The sequence below is a fragment of the Eptesicus fuscus genome, chromosome 4, assembly GCF_027574615.1.
Source record: "Eptesicus fuscus isolate TK198812 chromosome 4, DD_ASM_mEF_20220401, whole genome shotgun sequence".
NCBI lineage: Eukaryota > Metazoa > Chordata > Mammalia > Chiroptera > Vespertilionidae > Eptesicus > Eptesicus fuscus.
In genome coordinates, this window is record NC_072476.1 from 41,210,464 (window position 1) to 41,227,544 (window position 17,081).

Here is a 17,081-nt window from a genome sequence, read left to right on the forward strand (position 1 = left end):
GAAGTACAGAGCCCAAGGTCCTTGCGGTGGCTGCATCCAATTCGGAGATGCTAGGTGGTTGCTCCCCAAATGTGTAATCCCTCGCTCTTGCCTTAAGCCTTTGGTGACATATTCCCCAAACTCTGCATGACTGAGATTTGTTTAAACTAGGTATGAATAAAAAGACAGGAGCTTAAGTCATTTAGTTTGCACAACCATTCGCTCACGGTTGTATCACTTTGCTTGGTCAGTACTAGGAACACCCAGATGAGTGAGAAAGACGCCTTCCTCAAGGAGCTCCAAAAGAACCAGCCTGGGCAGGGGCTGAGGAAGGGTGCAATTTCCTCGGCTCCCGTTGCTTCCCATGCTGCTACTGATTTTCTTCATCAACAATAACCTTGACTATTTAGTAGAGGAAAAGCAAAATTGTACATATAAATAAGCTCAAGGTGTTTAATTTCATTATGCATCCAGTCATAATGAATGCTCATTCATCAACTACTCACTGAGCACCAATTACATGCCAGGAGCTCTTCTAGTTTTGGGGAATAAAACACCAAGAATCCCTGCCCACGCTTTTATTACAGACATGTGCATTATGGGAAGCATTTTCATTAATAATGAATTGTAAAGTCTGAATGCAAAACCATGATTTTAAAAATGTTCCAAATGAATAGCATTATGCAGGCACTATTTAATTGTTATTCAGTATTAAAAATTTTATGGTTCAAACACTTAACAAAGTGAACAGTCAAAAAATAAGGTGAGTAATCAAATTACCCAACCACATTTCACATTAGATCTACATTAAATACTCTTAGCGATACTGGCAAAAATCTGAGATTCATAAAGATATAGTGTTAGATTGGAAAAGCAAAGGAATGGTAAAAATTATGTTACCTATATTAATACTTCTGGTGAAATATACATATCTCTGTTCTTTCCTCCCCACAAAAAATATTTGCCCAAAAAGCCATTAAAAAAGAGCCGTAAGGATTTAAGAAAGGGAATACAGATTTTCCTGTTAACATTACTATATTATTCTTCATGCCAAGACACTGAGAAAGGAGCAGAAGTGCTGGCTTTGTGACACACGACAAGGTATTTACTTCCCTGTTGCCTCTCTTTCCTCATCTCTGAAAGGGAGGTAAAAAAAAAAACCATACTAACTTCATAGGGCTAAAGTGAGAATTAAATGAGCTAATACATGGGAAAGATTTAATCCTCTTTAAAGCACTTAAGTGTTTGCTATCATTCCTGTTATTAAATTGAAGAGCCGTGCAGTAACAATGCATGTCAAAACCTTCCCTGGTAGAGATTCTCATCAGACCCACAATAAAGAATTCTGAACCCAGCGCCTATACATTGTCCTCCATCTCAGTGTCACACAGTCTCCAGGCAGCACAGCAGCAGACCACACTGCTCTAGTTGGTGGCCATACTTCCCTCCTCACAGGGAAGTGAAAATGCCAGATTCTAGGTGTGCTGCCAGAACCCCCCAGCTTCGTAATTGCCGCCACAATTTTTTTTTCTCTTTCCATTTTGACAGTATAGATTCTGTTCTGCTGTTTGGCAGAGATTGCCTGGCTTTGCACAGTGGAAAAAGCTATTACCAAGCCACTCCAGCCAAGACTTGTGATCTTATTCAGCAACAGGACTTTTCTGCCAAGGACAAGCTGAACAACTCCTTCCTTCATTCCCCTCATGTGCATCACACACAGTCTCAGGCTAGGCTAAACCCAAAGTGGAAAGGGTTTGAAAATTGTCTGGGAAATGTTTGAAGTAAATCATTAACCCGTGTTTCAAGTATCCCGAGTATTCCTGCCCATTTCAGAAGGAAAATGTCTAAACTTTACACTTGGAAGCAGCCATGGGGAAAAGACAGAAGATGACCTGAATCTCGTAGAGGAGAGAGTACCAAACCTGAACTCTTGACAAATGCACATTCACATTTTGGCCTTTGCAGAATTAATCAATGCCCACAATCTGTTTTGATAATCCCGCCCTTGTTGGGATTATCATTTGCTTGTCCTGACAACTATGAGATGCAAAAAAAAAAAAAAAAAAAAAAAAAAGCCCCTGATATAAGCACAGATTTTGAATAGGTTTTTCAGGAATCCTGGGTTTTACCCTGAGCTTGCTACATTATCATGTCTCCCTTGTGATCAGCAACATACATCTGTAAAACATGTCACATGCACAAGGTCACAATCTAGTTCTAGAGAAAAACATGTCTCTATATTAAGCCATCAGATTTACTTAGGAATCATACATACACCCACAAGTTACAAATATTCATCAATTGAATCCATGTGTGTGAAAGGGCTTTGCTAAGGAAAGCTCCATTCAAATTCTAATCAGTATCCAACTGGCTGCACTTAACATTTCTTCAGGGAAGTGATAACCTCTTATTCATCTTTATAACACCACTATCTGAGAACCAAAGGAGATTTCTTTATTGGCTAAAGAAAAAAAAACTTAATTAAAGCACAGCTCTCAGGCTAAGCAGCAGAGGGCTGGCTATTGGACTCAGTCCAGATTTCTTAAATGAATCATGTGTCAGGGTATAAAGAAATAAATTGTAGGGTTAGTGTAATTTTCAGTGACTGTAACCTAAATGATGTCTTACGGTTTTAAAGAAAAGTATTTATCAAGTATCAGCATATTATTATGCAGAGTACACAAAGAACCCCAGAAAAGCCTACTACATAAATACATTTTAAAAACTAGATTTAATTATATAATAGACTGGACCTATAAAGCAATCATATGAATGAAATCAAACACTCAAATTGTGGATTATACTTTAGTTATTTTGTCCCAAATGAAAGGGAAAATAGATTATCTAACTAGCTTTCCTATAAATTGTTTGTTTGTTAATCCTCACCTGAGGATATTTTTTCATTGAGTTTTTTTTTTTTTTTTTTTTAGGGAGAGTGAAAGAGAGAAGGAAAGACAGAGCGAAACATTAATGTGAGAGAAACACATAGATTGGTTGCCTCCTTCACGCACCCAGACCAGGGCCTGGGTGGGGAGGAGCCTGCAACCAAGGTACATGCCCTTGGCCAGAATCAAATCCTGGACCTTTCTGTCCACAGGCCAATGCCCTATCCACTGAGCCAAACCAGCTAGGGCCTGTAAATTATTTGGAAACATGTTTGGGATATTTAAAGCATGAATTTTAGCAATATGCTTACAGAATTATTGGAAAAAATACAAAGTCTGACCTTTCATAAGGCAATTTAAGATTTAAAATTCATACTCCAGGATTTAAGAGAAAGAAACAAAATAGGAAAAAAAGAAATTTACACTTCGAATTTTGAACTAATTTCAACTTATGTGCTACCAAACAATTATAAAATCTGACCATAAAATGTAATCTTTCTCATTTAAAAAATACCTAAAGTATGCATTCCATGAGTATTCAAGACACCAGCATTTAAACAACAAAATATGATCTTTGTTTTAAAATTCATGCATAATTACTAAGTTTGCTTCACTCTATTTAGACTGGGGCAAGATGCATATATCCAAGCTTCATGTATAAATTCATGTGTAAACAATAGCCTTACGGTATATGCTTTTTTTTTTTTTTTTTTGCTGAACTGCTAATTGGATGTTTTTCCCATAATCTTCACAAAGTACACCCAATGCTCACGTGTTTGTCCAATAAAAATTTGTTTCAGAAAATAGTAGAGTTAGAGTGACCTCTTAACTAATCTCTCTCTTCAGTAAAACAAAAATGTGAGTTTTCAGGATCAAAATATGACCATGTCACCTGAGCGCTCAATTTCAACAAATGTCTGCACTAATACTCAAACTGAAAAGGACTCCAAGATTTTGTAGAATATTAGATACATACTTCACCGAGTAATTCAATAAAAAGAACTGCAGTTATTAGCATTTTAGGACACAAAATTGCATATTTGTAAAAAGAATAAAATCCAGTAATAAGTATGTATTACAATTTTGTTAGTTCTAAAGTATAAACGATAGTTTATAGCTAAAAACTCATGTTGACACATCAGACATTCCCGGTTTAAATAAAGGGAGAGTACAGCTTTGGCACAGAATGCTCTGAGGCTGTTGAATTTTGAACCAGTTACTTTGTAGTGCAAGGGAAGTTATTCAGCTAGAACTGACAAACAGATGGACAACTATGGTGAAAGGCTCTGTCTCTCCCCCACCCCACCCCAAATCTGTACATTACATGGTTAGAAACCGCTTTGGTACCTGCCTTTGCAGCAGAGTTGTTCAAAGGGCTAAAGTGAGCCTGTGATACGCGCCACACGCATCTGGGATTAGAATGTAGCAGAGCTGCCTGAAGATAAATGTCCTCATTTATAGAATTTGTGCAAAGCAAAGGACGGGCCTCAGCACCAAAAAGACCAGCTCCTCGTGGGGCCTGAGAATTTAGAAATCTAAGTGCAATGCAAAAACATAATTCTGGGGCTGAGGTAACAGTGGTAACAGAATCCAAACTAGTAGCTTTTTGAAGTTTTAAACTATTCTCTAGGAACAGTCCAGGAAAACGGGAAAGACAATAGAGTGGAGATTTCTAGATAACTAACAGGACAATTTTTTTACTATTCCGATTTTAATTGCAAGAATAATATGGCATATACATACACATTACTCACATATACCTCATTATAAATAAAACATTTTTTTTAAATGTTGGAGTAACTCAGATTTTTACCTAGGAGGAAAAATGGAATAACTGTATAAGATATACTTGGCTTTGGACACATTTTCATAGCTGTATTACTGTATTTTAAACTTGAAACTTTTCATTGTCTAAAGCTTGAATAACTGGCTCATCATTACTAGTATATCTGTTTACAGAATAATCTGTCAAAGATCCCCAAGTAATTTGCAAAAAGAAGCCAAAATTGGTGTAACTCAAAGAATATCCTTTCTCATGGAAGAGAAGCAAATAATTTTTAGAATATATGGAATTCCTAGGATTACTAGTCAACTCTCTTTTAACTATAAGATGTTTCAAGGATTAATTTTCTTCACAGCATACTGAGATCTGCAGGAGAGATTCTATTTTTTACATACCTTTATAATTACAGAAGAAGTATAATGGGAATGAAGATCTGTTCGCATTCCAAAAATCCACCAGAAATATGTTAATCCCATTTTATTTTATATGAGTCAAACATACCATAGAACTAAGGATCATGGCAGGAATTAAGAGATGAAATACCATCTAGAGGTTTAGAAAGGCTTAGTAATGATCATAATATACTTTATACAGAAATGCAATTTTATAATTAAAAATAGGTTAGTAAAATTTGGCCTTCTAGAAATAATCCTATAATCAATAGATGAAAATAATTTTATTCAGTATATTAAATCATTAATTAGTATTCTAGCCATTGTTCTGAATACTAAAGTGCCTGCAAAATTTGGGCCATTAAGCAGTAAATAACTTCACCTTGAATACATGTCTACATTTTTGTTTTTGTTTTTGTTTTTACATTAGCTGAATAGCTTTGCATTAACTATTTTTCACTTCTACCTTCTGTTTTGAATACTAATGTAATTAGCCTAAATTCTGAATATTAGTACTGGCTTCAACCTTCCTAAGTAGGAAGGGCTCAGAGGCAGGAATATAGTTACAAAAGTGGGCCAGGGAACTAATAAAAAAAAATTTAAAAAACCTGTCTTGCATATTACGAATAACATTTTTATTTAAAGCACTAGGGGCCCAGTGCACAGATTCGTGCACCTTGAAAGGAACTGTGGGCCACAAGGATGCAGTAGGCACAGGGGCGGGTCTCGGCCCATCCTCCGCACCCCTGGATGGCCCCGCCCGCCGTGGACCCTGGTCCCCTGTCTGCCAGCAGCCCTGCTCCTTGCCATTCCCATGCACTGGCACACCGGCCCTGCTCGCACCCACTAAGAGCGCAGAGGAATTGGGGCCAGTGCCAGCAGTGGGTGTGAGTGGCAGTGGTTGCCCCAATTACCCCTCAGGAGCAGGGGGAGGTGGAGAAGCCCTCAGGGGTGATCAGGGCAGGCAGCCACCACTCACACCTGCTGATGGCACTGAGTGACTGGGACTGGTGCTGGGCACTGCAGCAGGTGCGAGCAGTGGCTCCAGCGCTGGCTGCAGGTGCGAGCAGGGCCAGCACTGGCAGTGGGTGTGAGTGGCGGCTCCAGCGCCGGAAGTGGATGCAAGTGCCGGGCGGGACAGTGGTGCATGGGAGCAAAGAATTTTCAGTAACCACCAGAAGCTCACCCTGGTGACAGCGACTGGTGCCCTGCCTTGGTCTGGTGCCCCGGCTCAGCTCACCTGCTCCACCATCCCACCACAGCCAACGCCCGCCATGTTCCACACACGCCCTCTGGTGGTCAGTGCACGTCATAGTGACTGGTTGTTCGGTTGTTCCACCATTCGGTCTATTTGCATATTATCCTTTTATTATATAGGTTAAGCTCATTTGGAGGGGCTGAGGGTAATGTAGCAATGAAAAGTATACAGAGAAGGTTAAATCTTACTCTATTCTAACAGAAACTTCTGAAGTTATTAACAATTGAGGTTCAAAATGAAACAACTGGACATATTTCCAGAAAACATAAGGGAAGGACTCTAACCAAAATCTGCCGCCCTTTTCTTATGACTTTAAGATACTGCAGTCTATAAACATGCATGCCAAAGATTACCATTGCCTGCACGATGGTGACTTTGTTGTAGCAAAGAAGATCTGTTACCCATTTGAAGGGTGAATTCAAGAAAGTAGTGATCAATGGCATTTTAAAAGTAGTTCTCCAAATATCAGGTTTGCTACTGATTTATATCTTCATTTACAGGGGGAGGTGGATTAGGAAAGAATGAAATTAGCTCAGATATGTCAAATATATTTATTTTGTGTATTTCCAAAATTTACCTAATCATACGAATTTTATTGTTTAATACACAGCTTTTAGACTTCTCTCAAAGTTCAACTAAGCCACAGTCTCCTGGGGAGGAACCTAGAGAACTAGATTAATAAGCATGTTTTTTATAACCAAACAAAATTGGGAAGCCCTGTTTTATTTTTTCCCTTTTTCCTTTTGACTCCCTTAACCCATTTCTTTCCCATCCTCACTCTTTGCCTCTGGCAACCACCTATCTATTTTCTGTATCTAAAAGCTGTTGTTTTGGATTTCTGTTTGTTCTAGATTCTACATATAAGAGAGATCATATGGTACTTGCCTTTCTTTGTCTGACTTATGTCACTTAGCATCATGCCCTTTAGTTCAATCCATGTTGTTGCAAATGGTAAGATTTCATATGGATGAGTAACATATACTAATATATATACCATAATTTCTTTATCAATGGACATTTAGGTTGTTTTCATATCTTGGTTATCCTATCTAATAATAGAGTAACATGTAAATTACCATCACTCCGTTACGACCACGATTGGGCGACGGGAGGCTGGGGGGCGGGACTCAGGGTGGCCTATCCGGCCATTGAGAAGGACGGATCTGCTGCCACTGAGGAACTCCCACCCCCTGCGCCTCTCAACGGCCGCTAAGGGGGCCTGCTGCGGACACCCAGCTGCGCCTCTCAATGGCAGGGTAGCCAGGTGTCCGTGGCAGCCCCCCTCAGTGGCCGTTGAGAGGCGCAGGGGGCGGGAGTCCCGCCCCCTGCGCCTCTCAACAGCAGGGTAGCCCCCCTCAGCGGCGCGGACCATCAAAAGCGTGGGAGCTGGGTGCCTGTCTGCTCTGGCACCAGGCCTTTCAGAAGCCTCCACCGAGCCTGGTGCACCAGAAGGCAGGCACCCAGCTCCACTGTGAAAAGCGAAAGCGTGTAGGGGACCCTACACGTGCATGATTCAATCATGCACTGGGCCTCTAGTTATAAATAGTTGTAAGGAAAATAGGGGTGCATATTTAAAATTTTAAAGAGTTTTCCTGTTTCTCTAAAGTGAATTTCTCAGAATTAAAACAAAACATATATAAGTAATAAACTCTGGAAAAACACAACAAATGGAAGAAAATAAAACCACCACAACAAAAAGGCTTTCTGGCATGATTTAAAAAAGACAGTGACAATCTCCCTTGATATGTGTTGGGAAATGGGGAAGCACCTGTAGGAAATTGCTATTTATGTGAAGTGACTTTGAAAGAAAGACTGACCATGAACGTGATAGCAGACTGTGAGGCAGGCAGAGTCAGGGTCCCTACCACAGCATCAGAATCCTAGCACAGCTCTCCTCTCCAGCTCCTCTGTGCTGACAAACAGCTGAAGGTCCCAAACTAAAATCCCTGTGTAGAATGAAAAAATCCCGAAGTGAAATAGTCATCTCCAGAGTGAAAACAATGAGAACAATTTGTTTTTAGTTCCTTCCTTTCAGTGCTAACAAGATAAAAATGATCACATTTCACATTATACCACTGCATGTGGGACATGGTATGTGAAAAAAATAAACAGTAAGGACTTTTCACTTTTCATTTTAAGGTGAAAAGAGATACTCTATCTTTGAAAAGTGATAAACTAAGATATACATTTCACAATTGGATACATGAACGAAGTTGTTATAAATCATGGTGGCATTTTACTGCTTCAAATACCTTCTTGAAACAATTGAAGGAAGCACCACCATTTACAAGTATAATGAGGCAGTTATAAAAGAGAATTTACTAATGGTTAACATTTCTCACTCACAAATTTAATAGAATAAAAGGCTCTTCCTTTCCAATTAGGTCCTCAAATTATTTCCTACATTTTGAAAATTATTTAACACAGCTTTCAATGTTTGTTTGGCTAAATACTGAAAGGCAACAATAAATAGGTTAAGGAGGTCATATGGTTAGCACATTTTTTTACTAAAACTATCAGATTGGTGGCTCATAAGTGACTTTTATGTTATAAATGAAAAAAATTAAATATAATAAAAGTTATAATAAGATAAGAGGTTATATGAAATGTAAGAAAATTCTATGTAATAAAAGGGTAATATGCAAATAGACCGAACGGTGCAGGAGCTGCTCCTTGGTGGTCAGTGCACTCCCACAGGGGGAGTGCCGCTCAGCCAGAAGCTGGGTTCATGGCTGGCAAGCACAGCGGCACTGTCAGGTGCCTCTCCCGCCTCCACGTCAGTGCTAAGGCTTAATCCATCAGTTGGACATCCCCCAAGGGCTCCTGGACTATGAGAGGGTGCAGGCCTGGCTGAGGGATCCCCCCCCAAGTGCATGAATTTCATGCACCGGGCCTCTAGTATATAATAAGAAAAAAATATAGCTAGCTTATTAAATCAATGATAGAAATCTTCCATTTTCTAAAACTGAATTTATTGGGGAATGTTGGTAAAAAATATATATCCTATATAATAAATAAGTAATATGCAAATTGACCATCACTCCAACACACAAGATGGCCGTCCCCATGTGGTCAAAGATGGTCGTCCCCATGTGGTCAAAGATGGCCACCCCCATGTGGACACAAGATAGCCACCACAAGATGGCCAGCAGGGAATGGCAGTTGTGGGCGATCAGGCCAGCAGGTGAGGGCAGATGGGAGGGACCAGGCCTGCAAGGGAGGGTAGTTGGGGACGATTAGGCCTGAAGGGAAGGGCAGTTAGGGGCGACTGGGCCGGCAGAGGGGGGCAGTTGGGGGTGACCAGGCCTGCAGGGAGGACAGTTAGGGGGGACCAGGCCAGCAGGGGAGGGCAGTTAGGCGCGACCAGGCCAGCAGGGGAGGGCAGTTGGGGCAATCGGGCCAGCAGGGGAGCAGTTAGGTGTCGATCTGGCTGGCAGGGGAGTAGTTAGGAGGTGATCAGGCTGGCAGGCAGAAGCAGTTAAGAGCAATTTGGCAGGCAGGCAGGCGAGCAGTTGGGAGCCAGCAGTCCTGGATTGTGAGAGGGATGTCTGACTCCCCATTTAGGCCCAATTCCACCGGGATCGGGCCTTAACGGGCAGTTGGATATCCCTTGAGGGGTCCCAGATTGGAGAGGGTGCAGGCTGGGCTGAGGGACACCCCCCCTCATATATATATATATGTTTCAGGTATACATCATCTCTATATTGTATTGTGTGTTTACCATTCCAAGTCAACTTTCCTTCTATACAACCCAAAGCAATCTATAGATTCAATGGAATTCCTATCAGGATTCCAATGGCGTATTTCACAGAACTAGAATAAATATTCCAAAAATTTACAGGGAACCACAAGAAGATCCCAAATAGCCACAGCAATCTGGAGAAAGAACAAAGTGGGAGGACTCAGGTTACCTGATATCAAACTGCACTACAAGGCCATCATCATCAAAACAGCATGGTACTGGCATAAACACAGACATATAGATCAATGAAACAGAATAGAAAGCCCAGAAAACAACCCAGATCATTATAGTTCGTTAATATTTGATAAAGGAGGCAAAACATACAATGTGGCAAAGATAGCCTATTCAATAAACAGTGTTGGGAAAATTGGACAAATACTTGCAAAAAATGAAACTAGACCACCTTCTGACAACATACACAAGAATAAACTCAAAATGATTAAATTATTAAATGTTAGCCTCAAAACTATAAAAATCCTAGAAGAAAAATCTAGGCAGTAAAATCTCGGACATTTCTCATAGCAATATTTTCCCTAATATATCGCCTCAGGCAAGGGAAACAAAAGAAAGAGAATCTTCCTTTTAAAGAAATGTATATTTTTTCACGTTGATTAAGGTATAATTGATAAATAAAATTTTAGTACTTAAAGTAAAAAACATGATAATTTGATATACATATACATAATGAAAGAATTCCCACTAATGAGCTCATTAACAACTGTCATCTCACACATTTACTTTTGTGTGTGTGTGTGTGTGTGTATGTGTGAGAGAGAGAGAGAGAGAGAGAGAGCACATTTAAGTTCTCTCTTTACAAATACCAATTATATAATACAGTGTTACCAAAAGTAGTCACCATGTTATACGTTAGATCCGATCCTGAGAACTTCTTCATCCTATAAGTAAAAGTTTGTATCCTTTTTTTAAAAAAATTATCTTTATTGTTGAAAGTATTGCAGATATCCTTTTTTTTGCCCCCATTAACCCCTTCATCCCACCCCAGTCCTCCCAGGCCTTCACCACACTGTTGTCTGTGTTCATGGGCTATGTATATATGCATGTAAATTCCCCAGTTAATCTCTTTCCCCCACCCCCACCTCCGTTTTCTCTCTGTGTTCCTCAGTCTGTTCCTTTTATCACCTTGTCTCTATTTCCTCCACACCCTGCCCCTTACAACCACCATTCAACTCTCTGTACCTATGATTTTGAAAAAATTTTAGATCCCACATATAAGTGATACCAGACAGTGTTTCTCTGTCTCTGTATGACTTATTTCTCTAACCACAGTGCCATCCAGGTTCATCCATGTTGTCACAAATGACAGGAGTTCCTTTTTTAAGACTGCATAATATTCCTCTGAATGTGTGTGTATTACACATTTTCTTTTTCATTAACTGTCTCCAGATACTTATCAAATTAACCAAATAAAATTCATTTTCACACTTTATAATGTATAGATAAATTATAATGCATAGAGAGTTCTAAGAACACTGTGACACTGAGGCATATTTTCAATTTCTTATAGATCATTCTGGGGCTGCCTTAATTTATATAAACATTTGTATTTTCTTTTAAGTACAATGAGTATGACAGGCGGAAGAAGAGGAATATATGAACTACACATATATATTCTCTGCTAATCAAGGACTTACTATAAAAACATACAATACTATTATTGAATTGGTATTGGAGTCGTTTGAAATAGTCTTAGATTTTATACATATTCTCATTTTTACTTATAGTAATAATACTGATACCTTATTGAATGCTTATTATGAGCTAGGCTCTGAATTCATAGTCAAGGTTTTATTCTACCTTCACCAAACCATTTTACATTTTTTTTCTTCTCCATTTTACAATTACAGAAACTAGAACTTGGGGAGGCCACACATCTGGAAGAAGCCATGTAATGATATGAACCTGGACACGTCTAACTTCAAAGTCCCCCAATAACAGTTCAAACTTCAATCTCAGATGCTAAGAATTCTAGATGTATTAGCTACATTTCAAAAGTTTTAGCTATTTTGAAAACAGTAACATTCTCTAAGTCATTAAGATTAAATCAGTCATTGTAGAAAGAGCACAAAGTATTAGCAATAATTAGAATAAGTATAAAATAAAATATTTATGAAAAAAAAATAACTCCTACTGACAAAATACTTTGAAACACAGGAAGACCAAAACTGGAAGATGAGGCAAACCCTTTTCAAATTTCTCACTATGTCTTAGTAAGACAAGGCAAGTGTACAAATAACGTGAGAACACCAGAGAACTGGATGGTGCAGCAAGAATAGGCACAAATTGCCATGGGCATTCAGAGAAAGGAGAAGAGTGAAAAGGGAGGAATCAAAAATCTCTGCTGGAACTTAAAGAATCAAGTTGGGGAGAGGTTGAAAAATGAGGTCCTGTTAAGGTACTAGAGTATTTGATACTGTCACTTACTTTTGTTTATTTTCTGTTGAGATAGAAACATTCTTACAGCCCAGTGTTTTCTAAAAAACATGTCTTAGATATGGAACAAAAACACTAGCTGAAATGATCATGGGAGTACCGACATCCTATATAATAAAAGCGTAATATGCAAATCAACTGAACGGCAGAAGAACCCGTTGGCGGAGTGTGGGGCAGCAAGCAGGCAGTGCCAGGCCAGCCAAGGCATGTGCCAGCAGGCAGAGGGGGGGAACGGCGATGGGGGGGCGGTGACCAGTGGCGGTGGAGGGGTGATGGTGGAGGGGCAGCACCATCCCCTGATTGGCCTGTCTCGTCACCTCCCACAGGGGGAGGCTGGGCAGCAATGGCGGGGTGCTGGGGTGGTGCCATCCCCTGATCCCCTGTCCTCGCCTCCTGCAGAGGGAGGCCAGGCAGCATAGTGGCAGAGTGATGGGGGCGGCAGTGCCATCCCCTGATCGACTGGCCCTGGTCACCTCCAGTAGGACATCCCCTGAGGACTCCTGGACTGTGAGAGGGCACAGGCCAGGCTGAGGGACCCCCCTACCTCCAATTGCACAAATTTTCGTGCACCAGGCCTCTAGTATTTTAATAATGAGTTAAAGGGTAGTTATATTAAGCATTCTTAATAATAAAATAAAAATAAAGAAGGCATGAGGAAACTTTTGGTGGCGATGGATATGCTAATGATATAGATTGTGCACAAATATATACATATCTTGAAACTCATAAAGTTGTATACATTTAATATGAAACAGCTTTTTGTATGTCAATCAGATCTCAATAAAGTATTTAAAAATACTAGTGAAAGATACTATGTAAGAAATCAAATAAGCCATCTATGAATCATAGAAATGCTTTGAGTAGATAAGGAAGGCAATTACTAACATACATATAAGGGAAAACTATTTTCAGTTCTAAGTTACCTTCTTGGCAGGAAAGTTCAGGACCCAAACCCTTTTGACTTGTGGCCTTTTAGCTAGTTAGTCTAAGGATCACTGCCTTAAGCTCTAGCCTCAGATTAAGCCTGTGGGAAGTGGCAATAAAGTTTGTATTGTGTTGGACATTCCTATACTTTGAAAATGTATGGATACTATCCTTGGATTGGGTTAGGTGACATCAAATATTAACGGATTCTGACAAGGAGAACATAGGTAGAAGTGTTCTAGTTAAATGGAGTGGCAACTGCAGGGTGTGAAAGTGGGAGCCAATAAGGAACACTAAACATTAGGCATGTTCAGGGGTTAATTGGAGTCTACATTTTTTCTAAAAGCAGAAAATAGATTTTGGAAAGTGTCTTTAAATTAAATAGTAAAGAGCCTTAAAAATAAGGCCAATGAGCTTAATTTTTATCCTTTATTAAAACAAAATACTTACTCAGTGAATCTTTATAATGACCCTATAAAACAGATTTTATTATTATCCTTATTTCACAGAAGATAAAATGAAAGCCCAGAGAGGCTAAGTAATTTAAAGTCACATTGCTAGGAAATGGTAGAGATTAAGATTATAATCCAGGAAGTTCACTGAGATGTTTCTGCCTAGAAAATAGCATTAATAGAATTGGTATTTAGAATGAATAACCTATGGATCTTATTTTAAATACTGAGAGATGAAGAACTTGATTGTATTATTATTATTATTATTATTATTATTATTACTCCTTACCTAAGGATATGTTTATTGATTTTTAGAGAGAGGGGGAGAAGCACAACACACACACACACACACACACACACACACACACACACACACACGAGAGAACATTGATCGGTTGTCTCCCATACATGCCCTGACTGGGGATGGAACCCACAACCTAGGTATGTTCCCTGACTGGAAATCGAACCCACAACCTTTTGATATATGGGAATAAGTTCCAACTAAGCCACCCAGCCAGAGCTTGGCTCTGTTCAAAAAGAACAAATAAGGGAGAACAAACGATGAGTATCTTAATCCCAGGTTGAGAGTTTGTTGTCAGAATTTACACCATAATTTAATGATGAATTACTAGAATTCACAATAAAAAGCTAGCCCTAGCCAGTTTTGATCAGTGGATAGAGCGTCAGCCTAGGGACTGAAGGGTCCTGGGTTCAATTTCAGTCAAGGGCATATGCCCAGGTTGCATCATTGATGTTTCTATCTCTCTCTCCCTTCCTTTCTGAAATCAATAAAAAAAATATATATAAAAAAAAACTAAACATAGGCATATAACTTACAAATACTACTTTAGAAAATTGCTTCATATCACTTTTGAAACAAAGGAAACCCAATGCTTTCCATTCCCTAAATAGACTTATTTATGAATTATGTATTGAACCAAAGTATTTTTTTGGAGATGGAAATATTTTACAGTCTATGAATTCATATACCTGCTATGCACGCTGTTCTTCAATATTAAGATAATTTTGCACACATCAATATAAAATATTTTTATATTTTCCCTATGTAAGTGTGAACTCCAAGATGACAGGGAATTGAAAGATCTCAGAACTAAAAGTAAAGGTAACAAGTACCTGAAACCTATATGCTTAACTTGAAACACTAACTTGAAGTGTTGAGTAATATAGCTGAAATTCTTAATGGAATGAAAATATTAGAGAAGTCAAACAAAAAGTAAGCTTTCTTTTTAAACAAAAAGAAAACCCTGCCTTTCATTCTCTTAAGTCAGCAAAATTTTCTTACACAACAGTGTAGTGATGTGTGCTGCATGTCTATTGATTTAAAATTTAAATAGTAAAACATTAGGCCCACTTCAATAAGAAAATATACATCCATCAAGCACAGAAGTGAAATCGACATATCTGTCTTGTTCTTATTCAACATTTCAAGTCCATTGATTTTTAAACTGTTTGAACAATTGAACTTGTCATTTCCTATGGGGAACGGGCAAATACACTGCTATTTTATTTTCGAGAATACTTTTGAGAGACAGGACAACAGTGGGGCCAATCTAATGAGGAAGAAAGGCCAGGGGCTTGGATTCCCACAGGATATGTTTGAGCCCCATTCTGCCCTGATCACCGTGGAAATGGCCTTGTGACTCTTTGCCCTACTTTCTGCACAACACACCACCCATATCAGGGGATCACAGGGAAGGTTAAATAAGATAAACATGCAAGGAGCTTCCAGAGGACCTCCCAAATAGAAGGCTCTTAACAAACACAGACATGTACTGTTTTGGAAGACAATACCTTCATTTTAAACATGTGATTTAAAGTCAAAAGTCAGAATTATATTTACTCCTGGTTGTGCAAATTGATAAGTTTTGATCATGTAATATTCACAACTCATCCAAAATACACTTTACTTCATTTTAAAATACAGATAATCTACTCTGTGTCTATCTAAAATAAATTGCTTGAGCATCCAATTAGATGCTGCATGTAGAACAGAAAAGCAATATAAATGTAGTATAAGTAATTCCAAATAACAGTCATAAAATACTTTTTAAAATTTAAGAATAAGAGTAAGAAAAATGTTAGCAATTAACGTTTCCCTCTATTAATCAACTGTGATATCCTTCCACTTTCATGGGCCAATTTATTATCCTACAATTAACTAGAATTATATAGCTACTTCATGACCTCTAAGATTATTTCTGGTTCTTTAATTTTATCATTTAGACACCCTCCTATAAAAATCGCTTACCCAGAGTCTAAATCAGAACTCAAGGAAGGGAAGGTCTTGTATCTATCTGGTTTAGGTAACGTCGCTCAATGATAAACTATGTCCTGGATGCTACTTCCCTCGAAAACCTCAACTCCTATCACATCCCACTTTGTTCTATAATTTAGTTAGTCCCCTGTGGCAGTGTGTTCCTACTGTTTTCCAATGCTTTCCCCTCAGCCTGGAAGCCTCCCCTTTCAGTTATCTTTTAGCAGAGCACTTTCCACCCGCCCATGAAATGGCCTATTTGCATGTCTTTTACTCTTGGTAGATACATTACTGAACAGAAGGGGCCATGGTCATCTCTAAACTTTCATCATAGCACACAGTGCTTGACCCACAACAGATATTTAACATATATGAAACTGAACCAGTAAAGAAAATCAGGACAATCTTTGAATCTTCCAACAGATCCCTGCGCCATTTGGTACAAATCTTGGGTCAAATGCCTAAACGATTACAGCTGCTGCTGTCAGTGAGTCTAAGGACCCTCCCTGACACTGGGCAACAGTCAGTGCCCAGCACTTAAGAGGTAGTTTTCATTTGAACAACAAATAACATCATCCTAAAGCATCTACCAACCTCCAGAGTTGTCTTTGTGCCAGGCAACTAATTTTAGCCTTGGCAGTTCAACATGCCCGAATCTCATGAGATTTACAAACAATTGTAATGCCATTCTGGACAGTTATTTCATCTTTGACACAACTGTTTTATTTTTAGATGATTTCAGTCATGTTCCAGAAATAAAATTTCCAGTTTCTCAGTAGAAATACTTACAAAAATGCACAGCTAAAGGAAACAAAATAAAGTCTCCCCTTGTGAGATGGCCTAACACTTGCCATGTTTAATAAAATACTTCCAGGAGCTCCATGAGACAAATGTGACTCTCTGCTTTCTATCTGGTTGCCAGGCCCTGGCAATTTTTAGA

The 17,081-nt window shown here is 39.0% G+C and overlaps 1 protein-coding gene across 1 annotated transcript in view; it reads right to left on the minus strand.

Annotated features, from left to right (window-relative positions):
* Window positions 1–17,081, minus strand: part of LOC129148837 (protein Largen-like) — a 109,859-nt gene that overhangs the window by 1,420 nt on the left and 91,358 nt on the right. The window lies entirely within an intron of this gene.